The sequence below is a fragment of the Haliotis rubra genome, unplaced genomic scaffold, assembly GCF_003918875.1.
Source record: "Haliotis rubra isolate DU_JTF1 unplaced genomic scaffold, ASM391887v1 Scf17, whole genome shotgun sequence".
NCBI classification, from domain to species: Eukaryota; Metazoa; Mollusca; class Gastropoda; order Lepetellida; family Haliotidae; genus Haliotis; species Haliotis rubra.
In genome coordinates, this window is record NW_025765669.1 from 3001700 (window position 1) to 3026172 (window position 24473).

The window sequence follows — 24473 nt, forward strand, 5'->3', positions numbered from 1 at the left end:
TATCTCCAGGTATCTCGGCCATAATGGAAGTAATACTTTCTGCAACTGCATTCGCTAGTTTCAATAGTTCATGTGACTATCGTGTTACACAACGCACTCAGCCGTTATCGTAATTTAGCCGTCAAGGAAAGCTTTTATTCAAGATCAACAATCATGTTAAGATCAGGCTACGGGACCTTGTGTTATACGGATTGTTGCGATATCATTTTGTATCACTGTGATATCATAATGTATCACTGCAATATCCACTGTTATATCATTTTGTATCACTGTTATATCATTTTGTGTCACTGTGATATCATAATGTATCACTGTGATATCCACTGTTATATCATTTTGTATCACTGTTATATCATTTTGTGTCACTGTGATATCATAATGTATCACTGCGATATCATAATGTATCACTGCGATATCCACTGTTATATCATTTTGCATCACTGTGATATAATAATGTATCACTGTGATGTCATAATGTATCACTGCAATATCATTTTGTATCACTGTGATATCATAATGTATCACTGCAATATCCACTGTTATATCATTTTGTATCACTGTTATATCATTTTGTGTCACTGTCATATCATAATGTATCACTGTGATATCCACTGTTATATCATTTTGTATCACTGTTATATCATTTTGTGTCACTGTGATATCATAATGTATCACTGCGATATCATAATGTATCACTGCGATATCCACTGTTATATCATTTTGCATCACTGTGATATAATAATGTATCACTGTGATGTCATAATGTATCACTGCGATATCCACTGTTATATCATTTTGTATCACTGTGATATAATAATGTATCACTGTGATGTCATAATGTATCACTGCGATATCCACTGTTATATCATTTTGTATCACTGTTATATCATTTGTGTAACTGCGATATCATAATGTATCACTGTGATATAATAATGTATCACTGTGATATCATAATGTATCACTGCGATATCCAATGTTATATCATTTTGTATCACTGTGATGTCATAATGTATCACTGCGATATCCACTGTTATATCATTTTGTATCACTGTGATATCCATTGTTATATCATTTTGTATCACTGTGATATCTTAATGTACCACTGTGATATCATAATGTATCACTGCAATATCATAATGTATAACTGTGATATCATAATGTATCACTGCGATATCCACTGTTATCATTTTGTATCACTGTGATATCATAATGTATCACTGCGATATCATAATGTATCACTGCGATATCCACTGTTATATCAATTTGTATCAATACGCTGTTGCTTCGTGAAGTTTAAGGTACACGAAGGTAGTGGACTATTGTGAGTGGACCCGTTTCTATCATCTGACCTACACTCAAGACAGCGACAGATGTGCTTGAGTTGGGTTTATCGCCACTTTGAACAGAATTCCAGTTACATACAGTTGTGTTGGCCTGGTGACGGGGAAAGCTGTGAGTGTGGGTCCAAGACATTTACAACGATGGTGAAACCCACGGGTGATGTGCTACCAAACCTATATTTATAATAGGAACGAACAGGGATTCGAACCCAAGATCTACAGAGAAAAGAATGACAAGAGTTCAAATACGTCGTAACTCACTGAACAGCTCGATGTTCAGCTTCGTTACCATCGAATCGGGGATACGTGAGTGAAAGACCTGGGTCAACCACCATTGTCAACACGGGACAATGTGTACGCTCGTCACGTCAAAGACCCGGTTCTATGCCAAAACTTCCACATCCCAAAACTTCCACATCCCAAAACATCCACATCCCAATACTACCACACATTGTTGAAACAACAACTCCTCATCTCCCCTTTTTAGGTAATAGGATAGCCCAGGATGTGCAGGGAACTGAAACAACAGATAATGATCCTGGTCACTTGACTGTTTTTCTTGTAATGTACTTTATAGGTTTAATTGAATAGTCCAGAAAATTTGGAGGAAGTGCACTTTCTTTTGATGCCCTAAACAGGGAACAGAAGAGTAGTAGAGACTTAGCAGAGTAGAGATTTCGCAGAGAAGGAAGCAGTTAGTTAATAAATTTGAAACATATATATATAAGATGTTGAAAGTGCTTCATTTCATCATCATGGCAGGTTTAGTGAAGTGGAGATTGTATTGTCTCAGAAAGGAACGCAACAGATCCATGTGAATGGTTATTTGTACAACAGGCATGTTGTAAGACAGTCGTGCACACACTGGAAATGTTCAAGTACAAAGTGTAAGGCGAGATGTACCACTGTAGCAGAGTTTTGAGGAATTCCACCGAACACTCCCATCCCCCAGAAGATCCCAACAAGGTCAGATTCATGAGCAACATGAGGAAGAGGGCGCGAGAAGAGATAACACAGATGCATTCTTTGTATGATGATGAAGTGGCGAAGCAGGATGAAGAACTTGTGCCTCACTTGCCTACATTTCAGTCGATGCACAGTGCTCTTTACAGACACAGGAGAAGGACTCTCCAGTTCTTCTACAGACCAGAAGTGAATCACATCTTGAAGGAAAGTTTACACAGACTTTAGATGGTAAACCCTTTTTGCTGTTCAGTGATGGGGACCAGGATAGGATTATTGCATTTTCTACAGAAGAACAGTTGGTGGCCCTGCAGTCTGCTGAAACAATCTACATGGATGGGACATTCACAGCTTGCCCCGACCTTTGGGATCAAGTTTATATTATACATGCGATGTCTGGGTCATCATGATATACATGCGCTGTCTGGGTCATAATGGATGCGACCCCAGATGTTCCACGAGCAGGAGAGTTTAATGACTATATAACCACAACATGGATTGACGGTGATGCTAGGTTCCCCATTCCCCTATGGAACCATCACCACACACACGGACCGCGGACAAATAACCATCTGGAAGGTTTCAACAACCGACCGAATCTGCAGTTCCCACATTATCACCCCAGCCTATTTCGTTTCGTTGAAATCCTACAGAAGGTAGAGAAATCAGATCGCTCTAAGTGGGCACAGATTGACTTTGGCGCACCACCTCCTTCCAGGAAACGTGTCTACCGAGAAGCAGAGAATAGATTATTTCGCCTGCGTGAACAAATGAGACATGGACAATGGAAACCACTCCAATTTCTCGATGCTGTTGGACATTATTTAGGGTTATGATCATAACTCTCAAATGTGCTTATGAAATCTTGGATATTATAGGACAGAAATTCTATATAAATATGTAGTTCTATATATAAATGTCCTACATAGACTGTTATTTTAAAGTATTTTTGTTAATAACCATGCCTTAATAAAATATACAATCTGTTACTAAGTGATTGTTTGTATTCATGGGATAAACCATTACAGACAGAGGTAATCAGTATGCCAAAGCGTGTGCAGTCAACCAGAAATGTTGTTGTTATAAGCTGTGGATACCGAAATGGATTCGATTCCCCACTTAAGTACAGTGCATGAACACTCTTTCTGGTATTCCCCAATTTGTTATTCAATGATAATTGCAAATAACGGCGTAAAACACAACTCACTCACTCACTAACTAGCGTAATGGTCGCACTATATTGCGCAACATTTTTGTAAATCAGTTGGAATGAAAATCAAACTGAGGAAATTCATGTTACTGTGCCGCAGACGGAATGTTATGTCAACAAACAGCCTTCGAAATTATATCCCAACGCGTGACGGTTTGGCTGAGACTGGTCACGTACATGAATTAACTGCGCGTCCCAAGTGTGTACGGGCTCCTTGTCAGGAGCTTATAGTTGTGGTTGCCGGCATCGCGGGAGAATGCTCAAAAGGGGTCAGACTGGCAGAAAGAAAAACCGATTTTAGTCCTTCCGAACTGGAGGCAAACGATAAATAGCATGCAGTGCCGAACTGTCGACAAACGCCGAACTGCAGACAAGCACAAAAGTGTCTACTGTGCCGAACTGTAGACTAACGCTAAAGCGCATGTAATGCCGGACTGTAAAGAAAGGCAGAATTGCATGCAGTGTCAAATAGGAGACAAAGGCAGAATTGTATGCAGTATCGAACAGGAGATAAAGGCAGAATTGCATGCAGTGTCGAACAGAAGACAAAGGTAGAATTGCATGCAGTGTCGAATAGGAGACACAGGCAGAATTGTATGCATTGTCGAACAGGAGACAAAGGCAGAAATACATGCAATGTCGAACAGGAGACAAAGGCAGAATTGTATGCAGTGTCGAACAGAAGACAAAGGCAGAAATACATGCAATGTCGAACAGGAGACAAAGGCAGAATTAGATGAAGTGTCGAACAGGAGACAAAGGCAGAAATACAGTGTCGAACAGGAGACAGAGGCAGAATTACATGAAGTGTCGAACAGGATACAAAGGCAGAAATACATGCAGTGTCGAACACTGACAGAATTGCATGTAGTCTCGAACAGAAAACGAAGGCAGATTTGCATGCAGTGTGGAACACGAGACAAAGGCAGAATTTCAAGCAGTGTCGAACAGAAGAAGACAAAGGCAAATTGCAAGGAGTATCGAACTGCAGACAAACGTAAATTGAACTGGAAATTCCCAGATGTTTATGACATTGTGTTTGTCTGGGACTTTTGTTTGAGATAGTATTTAAAACAGCACCTTGACTGAATCATACAATCAGTTTTGAAATGTCTTTCACATGTCTACCATGAAATTCTTATAAATGTGCAGGCGCCTTGAGTGCTGTTTGAACCCTGATCAAACATTTTTTTAATCTAGATATGTATCAAAATGTGAAAGTGCAAATTATGTCATTATCCAGCAGACTTGAACGTATAGGGAAAGGGTCAATCAGTACACACAACATTAAAGTTATTTCAAATAACAGGTGACAAAACTCAATTTTAGGTGCTGTTGATTGGATCCTTGTATTCTAACCTACAAATGATCATTCATGGAGGGGTGGTGTAGCTTAGTGGTTGAATTGTTCTCTTGTCACACATAAAGCCCAGGTTCGATTACCCAAATGCATACAAAAGGAATTCTTGGTGCCCCTTAACAAGACAGGTTTGTTGCTAACAATGGCTTCAAGATCAAACTCACTCTACCCTACTCTAGAAAGGGAATAGTAATGTATGTAATGTATGAAAATCATATTTGTCTGTTAGGTTTCTATTAGGTTTGGATTTGGACTGTGAGATATATAAAGCGGCATAAGATCATTTCGAGCAAAGCCTTCTAAACTCGGTTTTCAGTATGTAGGTTACAGGCGTTAAATGGTGTCACATCGAAGCTAGTTCTTTGCTTAACAACCTTGTCACCTGTATGTCTTATACTGTTACTTAACAGTGATTGGAGAGTGGGAGGCACCTAGGCCGTCTAGTGATAGTATATTCCACTTTACAGCTCATCGAAACCATCCAAGAACATCTGCTTCTGGGGCTCTATAATTGCCAGCTGTGTTCTCCAGCGCGAGTAACACAAATTGAAAGCAAAGTCGGTTAAAATTTACCTAATTGGCATCACCAGGAGTCTTGAGACTTTGGGTTTTGTAGGTCGCTGGCTCTGAGATCGAGGTTCTCTTGGAAAATGGTGCCTTACCAATTAGGTTTGATAAGAAACTTTATCATTTGAAGATAGAGTGTTCAACTGAAGCTTAGTGACCTATTTATGATGTTCACTGTAATGCTGCTAACCATTTGCAAAGCCGTATTTGAAGTAAATGCGACAGTGAGTCATTGCGTCTTATAACAAAGCGGACGACATGGATAAGATGACCTTGTGTTGTTGAGAGCAAGATTAACATCAGAGACAGACCAGCTCGGACATCAAACATGTTCTTTTGTAATATACCGGCCGCAGATAATGCCATAAAGAGGTCATGGCGTGCTCATGAAAGGAAATTTGTTGAAGGCCAACAAGCCTTCAAGTAAGACACTTCTGCTACTTCTGCTACTGGGCACTCACATCATTCCACATATAATACCTCTGATCGTACATGGAGACTGTTTAATATGTCATTTTCATACGCATTTAACATTGCAATTTCAAAGAGTTTCATTATCCTGCATCAGACAATCAGAAAATGAAGACTATACTGTCCAGACAGACTATATGAATCGCTAAATACCTTTAAACACGGGAAGTTGATGTTCTACGCATCAGAATTGACTGCAATCATATAGTAACTCGTGACATTTCTTTACGGATTGTATGACTCATTCATCATTGTCATTGTTCTGGATCTTCTCGCCGTTGATACTCTTCATATGGCTAATTGGAACCCGCAAGCACAGTCCATTTGACTTCAGTAATATGACATCACCAATTCATTGTTTCGTGGTAATAGTCGTGAGTGTTTTGGAATATATCTGAACTTACCATCGATGTTTGGGTTTTTTAAATATTAATTCATAGTTTTATCCATAGATCGATAAATTTAAACTGTTACATGATTACTTTTTCCAGTGTTGAAATTCACCAAAATAAGTTTAACGTTTTGACTGGAGTAAATCCAAAAGTAAAACCTCAGCGCGAAGACTTTGTGGAACAGGGCCGAGGTATCAGAGGTAAGCATTCTGAAAAAAAGAAGTCTTTGGGATTTGCCGAGATAATTTGATAAACTGCATGAGTTCATCCCAAGGGTTTGTACTGGGTTGATGATTTGGATCAAGGAAACGCCGACTATGGTCTATAAACTATTCTAGTGGTGTAGATACTCCAGCATACATGTAGCTGCTGCTGTCAATATATGACTGTAACTGATGGTGTAAAGCCCATGTGTACACGAAGCCTGTACAGGGTGCCTCAAAATGGAGCTAGAAAGTTTATAGTGCTTCTTACTACCACCCCTACATTAACACGTCGTGGCGTCAGAAAATACAGTATAGAATATCGAACCGAAATATGTAAATTCCTGTCCATAAAACTTGAAATTAACTCTTTTTCTGACGCCCTTTCATACCAAACTGAACTTGTTGTGGAAAAATATTGCAACTCTACTCTGGACCTATTTACAAGTGAACGTCTACATATCATTACTTTATAATAACAAAAGATAAGGGCTAACTATGGAGTACTTTTCTAAATATATTAACTTCTGTGGTGTGGTGTGGTGTGGTGTGGTGTGGTGGTGTGGTGTGGTGTCAAAGTGTCACTTGTTCCACGCAGAGGTGGTTATTGTGATCCGAACCTTCTGACTGATAAATCAGGTTTTTAGAAATATTTCCATTCTGCTTCTAAAGGTTCTTGATTTTTCAGAGGATAACATGCTACGGCATAAGTCTTATTATAAAAGGTGGGTTAAATATGCAAATATATATACATTATATATCTGTGTATAATCATAGGTGATTTGCTGTCATTGTAAAAGGTCAAAGATGGCAGTTTGATAGAACACACAATATATAACTGCCTAGTTTCATATTGTCCTTTGAAAGCGTTTCAATAAACACTATCCAGTATTAATTTCGAAAAATATACATTAAGTATCTGAAAACTGTACATAAATGCTCATTAGGGAAAGTAGATGCTCAGTTAATGATTTCAGAAGTAAATCATGTTTTCCTACTTAAATATAAACAGGAACGTCATTGGTTCATGTTTCCATCCAAACCCAGAATCACACCACAAGTGTGGAAATGTTCTCAAACAAGAATCCTTTCATGTAAAGAAACACACCCAATGCTTCCATTTCTTGAGTAAATCCACGTGTACACATCTCAAATTACACAGCCGCCAATTCAAACAAATCTGTGAATATTTATTCACCTTTTGATGCATGTAATCAATTTCCATTTATTCACACGCTGCCCAGTTAGTCAAGTGGACAGTTGAATGTCCATTAGACACAATGTATTTAGCACTCGATTCCTGCCAAGTTGAAGAGCCTTGATTTCTGCAAATACTGACCGTGCCTTTTAAATTGGAATCATGTCTCACAAGCAAGACATGTGATGTACCTCTACAGATTCACTTTGTTTTACATCTTTAACTTGATATCTCATACCGGGTATGTCAACTGGGAAGAGAACAGATTTCGATTGACACAGAAAATGACGTTTCGATTGGAAGAAAGTCCTACAATCTCACTGTCTGGTTGCTCCTTCAGATTATCATTGTCTGATATCTTATACACCTTACACTTGATATGGAATCATTCGCAAGACATTCAACAATCGCGGTAATACCATTAATGGTGACTAGTGTCATCACAGAAGGTCAAAACGTCCGTTTACAATTATTATACTAAGTCGATTTGTAGTAAGAGGCATAAAGACACGGCATCTTATCAAATCTTATTAGCGACATTAAGAATTTGCCTTGAATTACATCTGCCTATGCCTTTTACCATTAATATATAGAAATCGTCTTAGCAACTGAAATGATGTTTAGTTCGAGTAGCATCTAAAATAGTTCCTTGTACTTACACGGATAGAGAGACCCAAGAAGATTAAGAAAAATGAGCAACATGAGCAACGTCCATTACGACTGTCTACAACACCGCTATAGTCTTAATATATCACACAAACGACATCTACAACGATCGGTGTTTGATATCAGTCGCGATGTACAGCGCACACAGTGAAATCAAAGACGATATTATCCTGATCGGTATCGTTGCTGATTAATGACAGCCTAGATGATGGTGACAACACTTACAACTGCGTAGCTCTAACCTGCTAGCGACTTCATGGAATCAATTACCATCTATCATCCGCGGGATGTAATGTGTCTGATACCCGGTGTTTATGGTACAGACAAAATTGCTTCCCGCTTCAGCACTGTATCATAATCCGTAGTTATGGCTCACATAAACATGGCGATGATTAATGTAATACACACCTTGGGGTGGTCTAGTCTTCCACACAAAATGATAAAGGTAAACCTTGTTATATAGCAAACCTCATTCTATGGTCCTCTCATTCCCCAATGCGTGGCTGATTAAGGACATTCTATTTCCGTGTGTATGGCATTGAGTGGTGTCATATGAAAGAAACCAATAGAACTTGGTAAGTCTACATTACAATGAGGCTCAGCTATTAGAATAAGAGATATATTTAAGATGTTTCAAATCATGCCAATGATACCATTGAAACAAAGGTCCCTTAAAAGACCTCCGGGATATCCAAACCAAGAAGGCATTTAACCCTAACCGTTGGATATTTCTGTTTTGATGTCCAGAAACGAGACCTAAGGTACTTATCCTCATCATAACTTGAGCCGAAAACCTGTTCCATGGCGGAGGGGAGGTAACCTAGTGGTCAAAGCGTTCGCGCGTTATGCCGAAGAACCAGGTTCGATTCCCATGATTAAATTTGTGAGGACGTTTCTGGTGTCTCCCACCGTGATTTTGCTGGAATATTGCTAAAAGCGACGTAAAACCACACTCACTCACTCACACACTCATCCACTCGCCATTTGTGTTGCAAAACGATCTTATATATAAACATTTTTTCTTTACTTATAAGCGGATGAATCACTGTCAAGTAAATTCAAGTTAACACCTTGTTTTTGGTTTTAACAAAATCAGTATCGTGTCATTGTCTGGTTTCTTTACAGCTTTCGGGTGTCGTGAGAACAAACAAGACCAACTACCAAACACATTGCTTGCCATGTACGTTGTGTGAGTGGCAGTTTCTATTGATAAGGCAGGACGAGGTTACTCATTTCGTGGACGTGGAGTTTCAATGATTACATGTTGTTTTCACCCCTATTTAGCTTTCTCGCAAAGTCAAGTCTGTTTCAGATAATCGAGACTGTTATTCTCTGACTCTAAAATTTCATATACATCTGACATTAAGCAATTTTAATTAAAAAAAAGTTTTATAGTGTACCTGTAGTAAATAAATAACAGCTGGGTATAATTTCTCTTTCGAACCCACACAATTATGTCTTTGATTATTGTATTGTCGTAAAATGATAAAAATAAGCAAACTGTTTATCATTTCAGTATGTTTATTTTTTGGGACAATTTATTCAACTTTCTACACACTTCATTATGTTAAACAATAAATGCGAAACTTGTTACATTGTATGTTTACAACCTAGTACTGGAGAAAAACAATTCAAACCTCAAACGTTAGGCAGACATCATATGCAAAAATTGTGACATCTACGGTAATTTAGAAATATAATTACGCACCTTATGTATTGACAAATACTCTTTACAATAATGCAATATTGCCCTCGAGGAAAAAAAGGAAAATGACACTAAAGTGATGCTTTGAGGGGCGATGACATTTGATTTTCATGTCAGATGATAAAGGGGTAGGTGTATAATTGCGCAATACACATTTTCTGCATCAAATGAATATTTTCGATCAAAGATGACGCACAGCAGGAAATGAGGATTTGAAATGGCAGGTATATCGCAGTCAATAAAATAATCAGTCTCACTTACAGGCAGCAAAAACATGTTTAGATTCCCGAGGACATGACCATGTTGTGTGAAGAAATGTGATTACACTATTTCTGTACAGACAATGCATCAAGAAATAGACATGACATTCATCTGGACTGTCTAAACGTCAGTTCCTGAGCGAACAAAGCCATTTACAAGACCCATAGAGTCGTATTCTTTGCGATACGGCTAATCAAATTCGTTAGATACAGTCAGTATAGCATGTGATAAATGCAGCATAGGTATAATTAATTGAGACCAATGTTTTCTGTATTTGGAAGACGGATGTAGGATGTAGGTATGTGGATCTTTGTGATAATCAAAATCGTTAGATCCAATCAATGTGTCATTAAATGTACAATTAATCTTTCAAAGCAGTTTTGAAGTGAAGACATTTTGGAAAATAATTTAAACACAATTCCATTGCAGTTGCAAGATTTATTTATTATTTCACTGCTTTTTGAGTGTTATACGTTTTCTCTTCGCCATGAAGGGCACAGGAAGCACAATATCTGAGGCACCGCAATCAGCCATGCTGAGTTTCGTCCCTTAGATGTGTTAGCATCCAGTGCTTGTGTGTTCAACTTAATTTAAGCTCTGAAAACGTGTTTCGGAAGATATGTGGAGAATATTTACATTTCTTTATGGTTAAGCATCCAAACTGATGCCCGATACATTTTTCTCCTTTTGTTGGATGGTTGGTTTGTTGTTTAACGCCGCACTCATAAATATTCCAGCTATATGGCGGCGGTCTGTAAATACTCGAGTCTGGACCACACAATCCAGTGATCAACATCATGGACATATATATACGCAATTGGGATACGATGACATGTGTCAAACAAGTCAGTGAGTCTGACCACCTGATCCCGTTAGTCGCCTCCTACTACAAGCATGGGTTACTGAAGACCATTTCTATCCCGGTCTTCCCGGTCTCTCTGCTTTGGTATATGTGTCTATGTATTCAGATGAACAACTGACTTGCGCTTGCATGTGTTTGTGAAGGGTGCCACCGGTGTGACAGGATACGCTCACCTTTTTTAGAACCCCTGGTACGCAGTTTTATATTAATCAATATGATCATGATAGAGCCGGAATCATATATCGACTCTGTTTATACCTATAGATTTCATATAATTATGAAAACAAATTGTTTCTTTTAGTTTCGGTATTCACCAAAGTGCCGTTAAACTGAACTCTTTACATAGAACAAACTATTCATGTTCTTGCGCTGAACACAATGTATACAAGGCAAAAAGTTGAACATTGTTTTGCAGCTAACTTTAGTTCTTTGATTATCTCAGTTCTGATTAACAAACATTTCAGCTTGCGTAGTAATAAAAGTTTATAAACATACATTTCCCTATCTTATTAATCAAATTGCATTTCTACTAAAGACTTCATGTGCGTTTCTGAATATTGATGATAAATAATTCCTTTCGAACCTATTACACATATGAGAAAACCATCAGAAGGAAACCAAGATCATCTGATTAAAGGGCATAAACGAGTGTATGACCGGTAACCCTTCAATAACTAGCATGTTCGGTCTTCCACAGTGTTGTTATATACGTTCAACTATCTTAATCACACTTTGCTAAAGATCACAAAAAATTCTTAACTTTACTTAAACGAAGATTCATAATTTGAAACTGTATCCATTTAAAACTGGATAAATAATAATATGGTAACCCCTCTTTAGGCAAACAGTCACTTTAATCTAACCTTATGTACATGATACATGAGTAACCATAAAAAATGGTTTTCATGGCACCAATCAACCATTTTGCAAATCATGGAACAAGTCATTGACAAGTACACAACACCTGTCAATAGCAGGTATGGGATCCACAGGATGAAATGACACACTCAAACGTAGGGTCCATATGCATGTTTACAATAAGCTTAGATATTTAAATCCAATTCGACCCCATATCATAGTTTTCTGTTGAATCCATGATTTGATCCTTAGCAAAGTGTGAATAGTATATGTAACAGGAAAATCATATAATTCAACTCACAGGCAAAACATAACTTCGACTTCGATTTATCATTACTACGTGTATGCTGGCCTTTCTTGTGATGTGTTTAGTGAACAAATAACGATACAATGCATCCCAATAATATTTTGATTGGCGCTTTGGGCGCTTTGATAACAATTAGCAATCACCTAAACTGGTAATTAGTAAATTGACGTAAATGAAAGAATACTTCTGCATTTCTGAAAGCAATTCAGAAATGATCAGATAGGTCCACATTTTTAAAGCACTGATCGGTATTATTCATTTTGACCAGATACTTTCCGATACCTCTATTCCTGCTTCGTGTGAGTGTCGTTGAAGGTATTAACTATGTTGTCATTTCATCAGTCAACATAGCATGCCATGAAATGAATGATCAAGGACTTAATCTTTTAACAACGGTCAAAGGACTTTGCTTGCAATTAAACATACACACCGAGGTTACAGAGACACAATAGGATGCATTGCAGTCGTGTGCTATCTTCATCTGACCAACACAACCTCCATATCCCTACGTAAGTGTGTAAACTATCCTCATCGCCCTTTTATTTGATTTCAATCGACCTGGTGGCAGTTCCACGGACATATATGTTTTACGTGGTGTTTAATGATTTACATATATTTAACACTGTTCAAAGTATGTGACGCGTCTGGATTTCACAATAGTAGTGAGCAGCGAACTACACCACCGTGGTATGATGTCACGAATAAGTCAACGAACGTGACCATTTGGAACTCGATCCTGTCGTTTCGTAAACAGACAAAGGTTGCTGGTCAATGGTAATGGAGGTCCTACGAGAAGACATAGTTTACTCATTTCAGTAAATTTTAATCAATGATATGCATCTACATTTAAAGCGTAGTCCTGTTACTACCTATCGAAGGCAAAGCACAGAAATAGATACAAATTCTATATTCCAACAACCATATTCCGAGGATCATTCTCCCCATGAGATGATTAGATCCATTATGTATTATTTAACATACTTATGATGTGACATAAAGAAACATCAACGGTCATGGACATAAAATACGAGTACATGCACATCATTCAAATGAATAAATTTATTTAAACCTCTACCTTTTCCAGATTGAAATCCACCCCAATTTATCTAAATGCGTCAAAAATGTGATCTTTATTAGATCCAATACTTTTCCTTTAAAAATGTTGTTTCTTGATTAATGGGAATGTTTGTACAAGCCATGTGGTTGTTACAATCTCCTTGTACCTAAAACGGTAAACTTGAGATGTGAAACATTTTCAAACATGAAAGAATCATCTCCAAAGCACTTAGTTTGTTTGGCTTATTCCTGCTGGGGATCTGGGAATGTGTGTTTACCCGGCGTTTCCCTAGTGCCTAACAAAACCTGCACTTGCAACCACTTGACGTCTAGTCACGTACCAGGAAAACATGGCACACGGAAGATGGTTGGTATTGGTTTCCATAGAATAATGAGAAGATAACGTCGATCGCTGGTCTAGAATTACAGCTTCCTTGGCAGGCGTTTAAGTTGGCTTTCATCTATCAAATGTGTTTTGTCATTACTGTAGATCTCGCTGTGAATGAAGCTGCTTGTCCATATCAAAACAACCGATCTGTTTCCTGAAACTGCCAAAGATGAAGTATTGGCCCTGTTAAGAGATTTGCTTCAACTGATGTCACTAAGTGCTTCTTGATGTGCCCTACTTACCAAATTAGATAATTGCCCTTCTGTCCTTCAAATAATGGACGCTAAATGTCCTTATACTGTACTGTCTCAGGCCACCTCCTATCAACTAGGTTCAGACATATTTTCATTGTACACGAGGGACATGCAAATTAGGGCGATTATTAAGGAAAATTTGTGCGGGTGTTATTGAACAGTTGATACTTGATAATTACAACAATCGTTGTTGGTAACTGGCTGCAAGGTATAATCCAAAAATGGTGAAGACACACGTAATCATACATGCATGTTAACCCGCAAGTCACACATGTGGTACTACGTTTTATTGTTTTGATAGGTAACAAGTCACGGAAGGCAAAGCAGGAACCCACGACAAAGGCCACAACCCATGTATCCTTTATTCTATCTGAAATGTTCACAGATAAACGTCAGTAGATGTTAGAAAAATCAGAAATTACAATAAATGTCAAACAAACCATTCGAACATCGATAGATTTTTAGAATAACTGAGCCCAGTTGAAACATTTGGAAGTAGCTTTTTACCCTGCATTAAACACTATTATTAAACACTATATTATTTAAAACATTATTACGCTTATCATGGCGGAGGACACTAAGAATTGGCTTCACAAATTGTACTCATGTCGAGAATCGAACCATGTGCACCAGGAACAGCGTCATCTTCAGCAAGTCCAGATTCCACATTTGCCAAGTGAGTCTGGAAATTCGAATCTAAATTCTGGCTGGACTAAGAATCCAGTATGGTCTAGTCAAAATTGGATAAAGAAAGCGGTAATCGGTTCGTAGCAACATGACAACTGAATCGATTTTTAAATCATATGTGAATAGTTTTCCAAATCTTTTCATATGATTTGTATGATGATTAATCCAACATTGTCCAATGCTATTATGTTGAGGTAAGTCGGAACAGATGTTCACGACTACAAGTCAAAATATTCAGAAATTAATTCCTTAACTTCCTCTATTTTCTATACCCAATGAAGACCATACATACTCGCGTCTTTCGAATATGGCATGATTATTAGATTTCCTGTGTATATGTTTTACGAATTTTCGAAAACGTCAATATGTCACTAAATTTTTTTTTTCTGTTAGTACTACATAATTAATGCCTTGATCTTTCCTTCCAATGCAAGAAAGAAAACTACTTCGCAGTAATCATTAGAGAAATAGTTTGAAAACCCCTCCCAAATCTTAGGCGTGTTGAACTTTGAATCATTACATAACTTCTACGAGCATGTGTTTATGAATCATAATCAAACAGTGAGGTTCAAATGTTTCGCGAAAAGGCCTTTGAATCCTGCTCCGTCGATGAGGTGCAAGAGCAAGTGAAGGCGTTCATCTTAACATATATGGTACCTGTCAAATGGGGAATTGCTCCCCCTTGTGTGTCTGTGTATAGTGTGTGCATGCGTATAGACAGTGTCTCTAGGTATAGTCATTGTATATATGCGTGTGTATGTGTGCCTGAGTGTATTCAGTGTCTCATTGCATGCTGATATCCATTCCGTCAATCGAAGTCTTTGATGCGAGTAATGTTGTTACACTAAGCAGCGGGAGCCGGAAAGGTTTTGCTCTTTATGGGGAAATTATGTCCCCTAGGTCCATCAGAAGATTCAATGGATGAGATGAATTTCTGACATCGTCACACCTAGATCCAGCTCATTAAAACTGTCGTTAACGGATTTTTCTGAGATGGCAATTTTTGTATTCCCCTAAAGTACCTAGACTGGTGGGAATAGGCTGGAATCAATAAAGTAGAGAAAGCATTTTTGTATCATGTAATGGCAGATTAAATTTGATAATCTCCACAAAATTGATTTTAAATATCCATAAATTGAAACGCCAGAAAATAACACTGGTATTAGATTACTTCGCTCGGAATCAAAAAAGGTTTGAAACACATTACAATACATCACCGATTTTTTTTAGTTGTCCTTTTTTCAAATTTGTTCCTCTGCAATTTATAGCTATGAAACGGATACATTTTGTACAACTGAATAGACATTTGCCATGAATGCTATGTATTACTAACACTTTGTGGGGCGGTGGGGTAGCCTAGTGGTTAAAGCGTTCGTTCGTCACGCCGAAGGCCAGGTTCGATTCCCCACATGGGTACAATGTGTAAAGCCCATTTCTGGTGTTCCCTGCCGTGATATTGCTGGAATATTGCTAAAAGCGGCGTAAAACGAAACTCACTCACTCACTACTAACACTATGGACTAAATGTCTTCTATATTGTATTTTTCATGGTCATTCTTTGATGTGAATGACATATTCTCCAGAAATTTACAAATGAGTGAGTGAGTAAGTATGATTTTACTTCGCTGTTAGCAATATTCCAGCAATATCACGGCGGGGGACACCAGAAATGGGCTTCACACATGTGGGGAATCGAACCCGGGTCTTCCACGTGACGAGCGGACGCTTCAACCATTAGGCTACCCCACCGCCCCCAATTTTCAAATGAACACCCAAGAGAAATTAATCATGATACATAACAATCATGTGAACGCTTAACTTACATTTGTGAATGTTTTTATTTGGGCCGCCACTGGGCTAGAATAATATTTTCGTTTCTCTAAGACTTCTAATTAACATTATTTGACACTAAGTAATAAACACAGGCAATCGTTCAATCGACACTGGTTCTCGTAGGAATTTCGCATGGTTATGAATCGGTTTTGTCGCTGATACATACAAGTGTATAGAATAATATATTTAACTGAAACTATTTACTCCGATTGTTTACCATAGTCTTTCAACAAGTGTCATCATAAAAGCTAAAAGCTGGAAAGGCCTACACTTGACACACGTTATGCATTAGTGCTGTTCTATTCGTCGTCCAATTCAAACAATCAGAGGGATCTGTAACGCCTCCACAAATGACACATCACGAGATTTAAGGGTTCTAGTCATCCTCAAAGGGGCAGGGATGAAGTTACAAATACTTGTAAATGATGATGTGCTTTGTACCGTTTCGCCAAAATAAAACTTGTGGTATCAGTGTCTGTGGTCCCCGAGTCAACTACCCAATCCCTTTAGTTGCCCATTATAAGTACAGGTTGCTCGGACCAATATTCTGACCCGGATCGTGCGTGAAGTGAGTGGATTCTTTAAGGCCAATATAAACATATACTGATATACAAAAAGAAACGAAACGCCAGATTGAACTATATTTTTTTTATACAAAAAGTTTTTTGAAAGAATTCAGTTAACGTTAACTCAGAAATGTCATCGGGTTATAAAGATCAAGGACGTGTACTCATTAGTCGATTTACTGTTTTCTTTGAAACAGGACAGTTCTTTCGGTGTGAGAGATGGTCGATGATATCCTTACACTTCCACCACCAACTCCATAAGCTGAATGAAGTTTGGCAACCAGCGTTCAGTATTACGAATGTATGTATACCCGTCCTCTGTCATCTGAACTTTGAACACTGAACACAACAATCATCTGTCGAGGCGGCACCTGATGGGTTTTCTACTACTGACGTCGAAATTGACGGTGATGATGCTGACGGTCAGAGCAACGCCGTGTACTGTGTCAAATGTTACGGTCCTCTTTTATACCCTTTGTCTTACACCGTGTGCCTGAGAGGGTCAGTACAAGTTACTAGTTTCATTCCTACTGGTTTTATGACTTGAAATGTAGAAATTCTAGATGGATTAATACTTTAATCTTCGTTTCACCATTCTTTGTTTCATGTGTAACAGGACCCGTGAAGATCCGGGTTAGAATTGATCTTCAGTAACCCATATTTGTAGTAAGAGGCGACTAACGGGATCGGGTGGTCAGTCTCGCTGACTTGGTTGACACATGTCACCGTATCCCAATTGCGTAGATCGATGCTCATGATGCTGATCAGTGGATTGTCTGGTCCAGACTCGATTATTTACAGACTGCCCCCATATAGCTGGAATATTGCTGAGTGTGGCGTAAAACTCACACACTCACTCACCCTGTCGGTTCTTCATGCACCCTGTGCACCAACAAAAGGCAACGAATCTGTACAAATCAAAAGGATAAGAAACCAATTACAAACAGCAGGGAGTCATAAAATTCACCATTAAAAGAGAGCCACCATGAAGAGTACACGCTAGTCTGCAGTACCATACTATATATATACTCTATTTTACAATACCATACCACCTCCGTGGTGTAGTGGTTAGAGCGTCCGCCCGGAGAGCGGAAGGTCGCGGGGTCGATCCCCGACCGCGTCATACCAAAGACGTTAAAATATGGTACTCGTTGGTCCCTGCCTGGCGCTCGGCATTAATGGGTACAACAAGGACTGGTCGGCTCGGAGTCAGTATACTGTGTCTGAGTGGGGTATTCATGCTTCACTGCGGCATGGTATCTCAGTGACCTAGCACTATAAAACCAGCTTCAGTCTTGGCTAGTACAAGCAGCCGCACATACACATACACACGCATGCACGTCGTCATATGAGCGAAATATTCTCAAGCGAGACGTTAAACCCAATTTCACCTCACCTCACATTACAATACCATATGCTCAGACAAATCACACCATAATGCCTTCATTTCAAGCAGCTTCTCGGGTGAATATCATAATGTTTCTTTGAATGTAGGATTACCCTAGACACCAAAGGTTAAGGTTACTAGTCCACGCCGCTGGCATTAGACCAATTCAGTGATAACTTCTTTGTTTGAAGGAATCTGTACCACATTATTAATGAATAAATATTGAAGACATCAGCAAATATAGCTCTTTGGTCAGTAAATAGATGGGTCAGTGTGTCGCTGACTGTTCATCAGACCAAAGGAGATTGTACTGTCGAGGCCGGCGTTTGAACCAGTCGATAGTAAGTGTTGGCACCAATTTGCCAGAAAAGGATTGTCTCTCATCGAAATCAGGACTTCTGTCGGGACGTTGGAATAATGAAGTCAATAATATATGAGACCACATATTACAAACAACTAAATCAGTCTGTGGTTGACATTTGAAACCATTGCCAAACATTGCAACAACAGACTAAACGATACATTGTGTGTTTACAATTGTCTCATAATGGTTGCTATGCATTAAGGTTGTATGCTCATAGACCCCTGCAAGGGACATAGAATGCATTGTGATGTATTATCGGACCATTATCGGTTATTGAATTAAACATATATCTCTATTGCCTACCGGCCCTGTTGAACTTGCAACGGCATTGATTTAAGGTGCGGTTCCAATGTTTAATTACATTAGTTGGGTGTGGAATATTTCACGTATAATTAATACGCATAAAAACACTTAGTATTTGTGAGAATATCTAAACGCAAAGCATTACTGGATTGCTTCCAAGGGGGAGAGAGTATGCAGTTGTTGAGGACACTGAAATATCACATTGCACAAACGTCACCCACAAACGCTATGTCATGGTTTGTAGAAAAGCACTAAATGACCCGAGGGACAATGACATGATAAGGTATTGATCCATGGGAAATACATAATTCAAGTCAACAGGTGTTTTCATGTGAGTGAGTCAGTTTCAAACCTGCCTGGAACTCATGACATTTCATTTTTGTGTAGATGTGACTTAAGTGTGTTAAATGCTTATATAAGAGGTTTGCGAGGAAGCGTTTTAACATGCTGCACTTAGCACTTAAAACTTGAACATAATGGGGTCTTTGAAATATGACGACGTGACGTTTAATTTGAAAATTACTGGCTTGATAGCATTGTTTGAACCTACACCGAAACGTCACTCTCAGTGTAGTTGTTTAATCATTATGTTATTATCCTTCCTTTGTGCTCCAAATTCTAAATACCTCTCAAAACAGTTGAAAATATGATTACACAATGCCATTTAGAAAGTGATGAAATGTAACATATGTTATATTTGGGATTACACTTTCTTAGTGTAGTACAGATTCGAGTACTTTTGTTGGGTTGAGTCCCATCCGGGATTCGAACCCACGCCCTCAGAGTCAGGCACCTAATCGCCAACACACAAAGTCAGCAGCCAAACCCGCTCAGCCACCACGACTTCCACTAAGTCTTGGGATGGGACTCAACCCAACAAAAGTACTAGAAACTGTACTATACTAAGAAAGTGTAATCCCAAATATAACGTGTGTTACAGTTGAAAATAGTCACTTCGACCTGAGCTGATTTTGAGAGATGAACTTGCATTGTTATGGTCATGTGAAAGGACCTTTGATTATTCGGGTTAGAATTGGGCTTCAGCAACCCATGTTGAAGAGGACTAACGGGATCGCTGACTTGGTTGGCACAAGTCATCGTATCCCAATTGAGTAGATGGATGTTCGTGATGTTGATCACTGGGTTGTCTGTCCCGGACTCGATTATTTACCGACCGCCGACATACAGCTGGCATATTGGTGAGTGCGGGTTAAACAACACCACAACTAATCATGGTAAATAATAGATTTCGGTCGTAAAGTACTAGAAATCGGTCTTGTTTCACTGATTTCAGTCATGTTTATTTCATTTCATCCAAGGTTAGTCAAAGATTTGCAATCTAATGAAAGTAATAGGTTTAGTGTGAGTAACTTTAATATGTCAACTGTATGCTAGCAAGGATAGTAAGTGGATGGCTGAAAGTTTTCGCTTCACGCAGAAGGACAAGGTTCGATTCCACATTGGTATCATATGTAAAGCCCTCTGTATAGAACGAATAAACGGCTCAATCACTCACTTCACTCAACAACACATCCACTGACTCAGCATCAGCAATACCAAACCTTCTCTCTCTCTCTCTCTCTCTCTCTCTCTCTCTCTCTCTCTCTCTCTCTCTCTCTCTCTCTCTTTCTCGCAAACAAGGGGGCAACAATATTTGGACCATAATCTGTTTTTAAAATCAGCATGTCTAGTTAACCACATTCTTTTTAGTAAGATATGGTCATAAATTATTTCGGAGTATTTCGCAAGCTGATAATGCTTACATGTTTCCCGGAATGCCTGAACGTGCAGTTATGATGACATTCAAGTAGGATAGGTTAGATTGAGGTTTTTAGCTCGTGTAGTTGCCATGATAAAAAACGTTTGCTTTTAAGCCTGATATTGCAGGGACAAATGATAAAACTACGCAAACATTAATTTGACTAAACAACGGAAATAGAAAGGCACGATATCAACTGGCGTTTATTTAACTCCAAGCTGCAAAACAAACGCACGTGACAAAAACAACAGTCAGTCGAAATGGTCTTTACGTAACTGAACAATTAAGGCTTAGTCGACAAAATGACCAATTGTGTAGTAAAAAGATATTTTTAACCTCAACCGAAATGTCTCTTTCAAGATTCTATCTGAGGACATTGACGTTTGAGTGCTCTTTTAATCCTAGTTGACTTAACGTTGACTCTATTAAACGAGCAGTTAAGCGCCGAACGTCAAACTGACGACACACCACCTAAAAACTAATCTCAGCACAGATAGGCCCCTAGCATGAGAAATAGTGCCATCAAGTCCGTTTAATCCTTGACAATTGAACGTACCACGTGAACGTTAGGCAGAACAGAAACTAGTTTGTTTTCTTTCTTGAGATTTGAATCTGTGACGAAGGAACTTGTGGAATGTTGTTTAGTTGAGGTAAAAGACTGGGACGTAATTATCATGCGTGGTTCTTTAAAGTAGAGACGTACTATTTGTGTGGTTCGATATGTGAATGGGTACATAAACTGGTGAAATAGCAGTCGTATGTGTGGATACGTCACATAGTAAATTACTAGTTGTGCGTGTATGGATGACATACTATTTCAGTGTGTGGATACGTCACATTGGGATAACTAGTCGTGTGTGTGTGTGTGTGTGTGTGCGTGTGTGAATATATGCGACATATTATTTTTGTGTGTACATGCGTTAAATTGTGCCATACTATTTGAGTGTGTGTGGGTACGTCAAATTATGATACATAGGTCTTGTGTGTGGTAGCGTCATATCGTGGAATACTAGTCGTGTGTGTGTGTACGCCACATAGTCATATACTAGTCGTGTGTGCAGATACGTCAAAGAGTGACATACTAGTCGTGTGTGCGGATACGTCAAAGAGTGACATACTAGTCGTGTGTGCGGATACGTCAAAGAGTGACATACTAGTCGTGTGTGCAGATACGTCAAAGAGTGATATACTAGTCGTGTGTGTAGATAGATACGATAAAGAGTGATATTCTAGTCGTGTGTGCAGAGACGTCAAAGAGTGATATACTAGTCGTGTGTGTAGATACGCCAAAGAGTGATATACTAGTCGTGTGTGTCGATACGTCAAAGAGTGATATACTAGTCGTGTGTGTCAATACGTCAAAGAGTGATATACTAGTCGTGTGTGTAGATAGATACGACAAAGAGTGATATACTAGTCGTGTGTGTAGATAGATACGACAGAGAGTGATATACTAGTCGTGTGTGCAGAGACGTCAAAGAGTGATATACTAGTCGTGTGTGTAGATACGTCAAAGAGTGATATACTAGTCGTGTGTGCGGATACGTCATAGAGTGATATACTAGTCGTGTGTGCAGGGACGTCAAAGAGTGATATACTAGTTGTGTGTGTCGATACGCCAAAGAGTGATATACTAGTCGTGTGTGTCGATACGTCAAAGAGTGATATACTAGTCGTGTGTGCGGATACGTCAAAGAGTGATATACTAGTCGTGTGTATAGATAGATACGACAAAGAGTGATATACTAGTCGTGTGTGTAGATACGACAAAGAGTGATATACTTGTCGTGTGTGTAGATACGCCAAAGAGTGATATACTAGTCGTGTGTGTCGATACGTCAAAGAGTGATATACTAGTTGTGTGTGCAGAGACGTCAAAGAGTGACATACTATTCGTGTGTGTAGATACGTCAACGAGTGACATACTTGTCGTGTGTGTGGATACGTCAAAGAGTGATATACTAGTCATGTGTGTAGATACGACAAAGAGTGATATACTAGTTGTGTGTGCAGAGACGTCAAAGAGTGATATACTAGTCGTGTGTGTAGATACTAAAACGAGTGATATACTAGCGTGTGTGTAGATACGTCAAAGAGTGGTATACTAGTCATGTGTGTAGATACGTCAAAGAGTGATATACTAGTCGTGTGTGTGGATACGACAAAGAGTGATATACTAGTCGTGTGTGTGGATAAGTCAAATATTGCCATCCTAGTCGTGTGTGTGGATGCGTCAAGTAGTCTGATACTATTGGTGTGTGTGGATACGTCAAATAGTGTCATACTAGTCGTGTGTGTGGATACGTCAAAGAGTGACATTCTAGTCGAGTTTGTAGATACGTCAAAGAGTGCCATACTAGTCGTGTGTGTAGACAGATACATCAAAGAGTAACAAACTATTCGTGTGTGTGTATACGTCAAATAGTCCCATACTATTCGTGTGTGTGGATACGTCAAATAGTGCCATACTAGTCGTGTGTGTGGATACGTCAAATAGTGCCATACTAGTCGGGTGTGGATCCGTCAAGTAGTCCGATACTATTCGTGTGTGTGGATGTTTCAAATAGTGTCATACTATTCGTGTGTGGATACGTCAAATTGTGCCATACTAGTCGTGTGTGTGGATACGTCAAGTTGTGACACACAAATCGCCCATTACAAGAAAACATTTATATCTGTAGCGTGCGTTGATGCGCTCATGCGCTTTTAAAAGTAGTATTTCTTTCCAACAAAAATAATTTCCAATGATCCATTCACAAACTTTTCACCACTTGTTTACCATTTATTCCCAATGGAATCTGTTTGTCAGACAATGGAGACTGATTACTGTCCGCCTTTGACAGTTTATGTCTACCATTTAGGGAAGCGAACCCAGAAGAGCGATCACATTAACAACTCTGCCCGTTGAACCGTCATAAATACTGCGTGATTAAGATCAATACCAGGTTGGTCAGGGTGTGAACAGCTCCCCACTGAAGAACCTCGTCTTATTGGAAATCGTAATTGATATCATTCACCGACTCTTTAAACTCACACATTTGGAAATCTAAACAACTAAAGGCGTTTTACTGTAAATCTAGCAAACGCAATGCACGGTGATATGTACACACGGTGATATATTATTACACGGTGATATAATATTACAAGGAAAGTTATAAGTGCTAATGAAGTATGAGTTTCTATATATACGTCATTAGTCTAGATATCATAGTTTTCAACGCTAACAATAACACTTACAACAAGTACGAGTGCAGGTTTGCATTGTAACGAGCAATCACTTATCCATAGCTTTTAACTCTCAAATATTTTCTTGTAGATGTTGACTTTGTTAACTGGAGAAATCGTAAACTTCCTAGTGAAAATAAACTCCGAACAAACCACATACAAGTGTTTTCTGTAAAAACACAAACGTTGTATAATTTACTTAAAGTAAACCATAACACGACATGTACATGAAAACAACTAAACTACAGCATAAATACATAAACAAGTGTGAAGCAAAAATATTTACTC

General features: G+C 38.8%; 1 protein-coding gene across 1 annotated transcript in view; it reads right to left on the bottom strand.

Moving 5' to 3' along the window:
- LOC124272474 overlaps window positions 1-24473 on the bottom strand; it is a 66192-nt gene that overhangs the window by 41488 nt on the left and 231 nt on the right. The gene's annotated exons all lie outside the window — the stretch shown is intronic.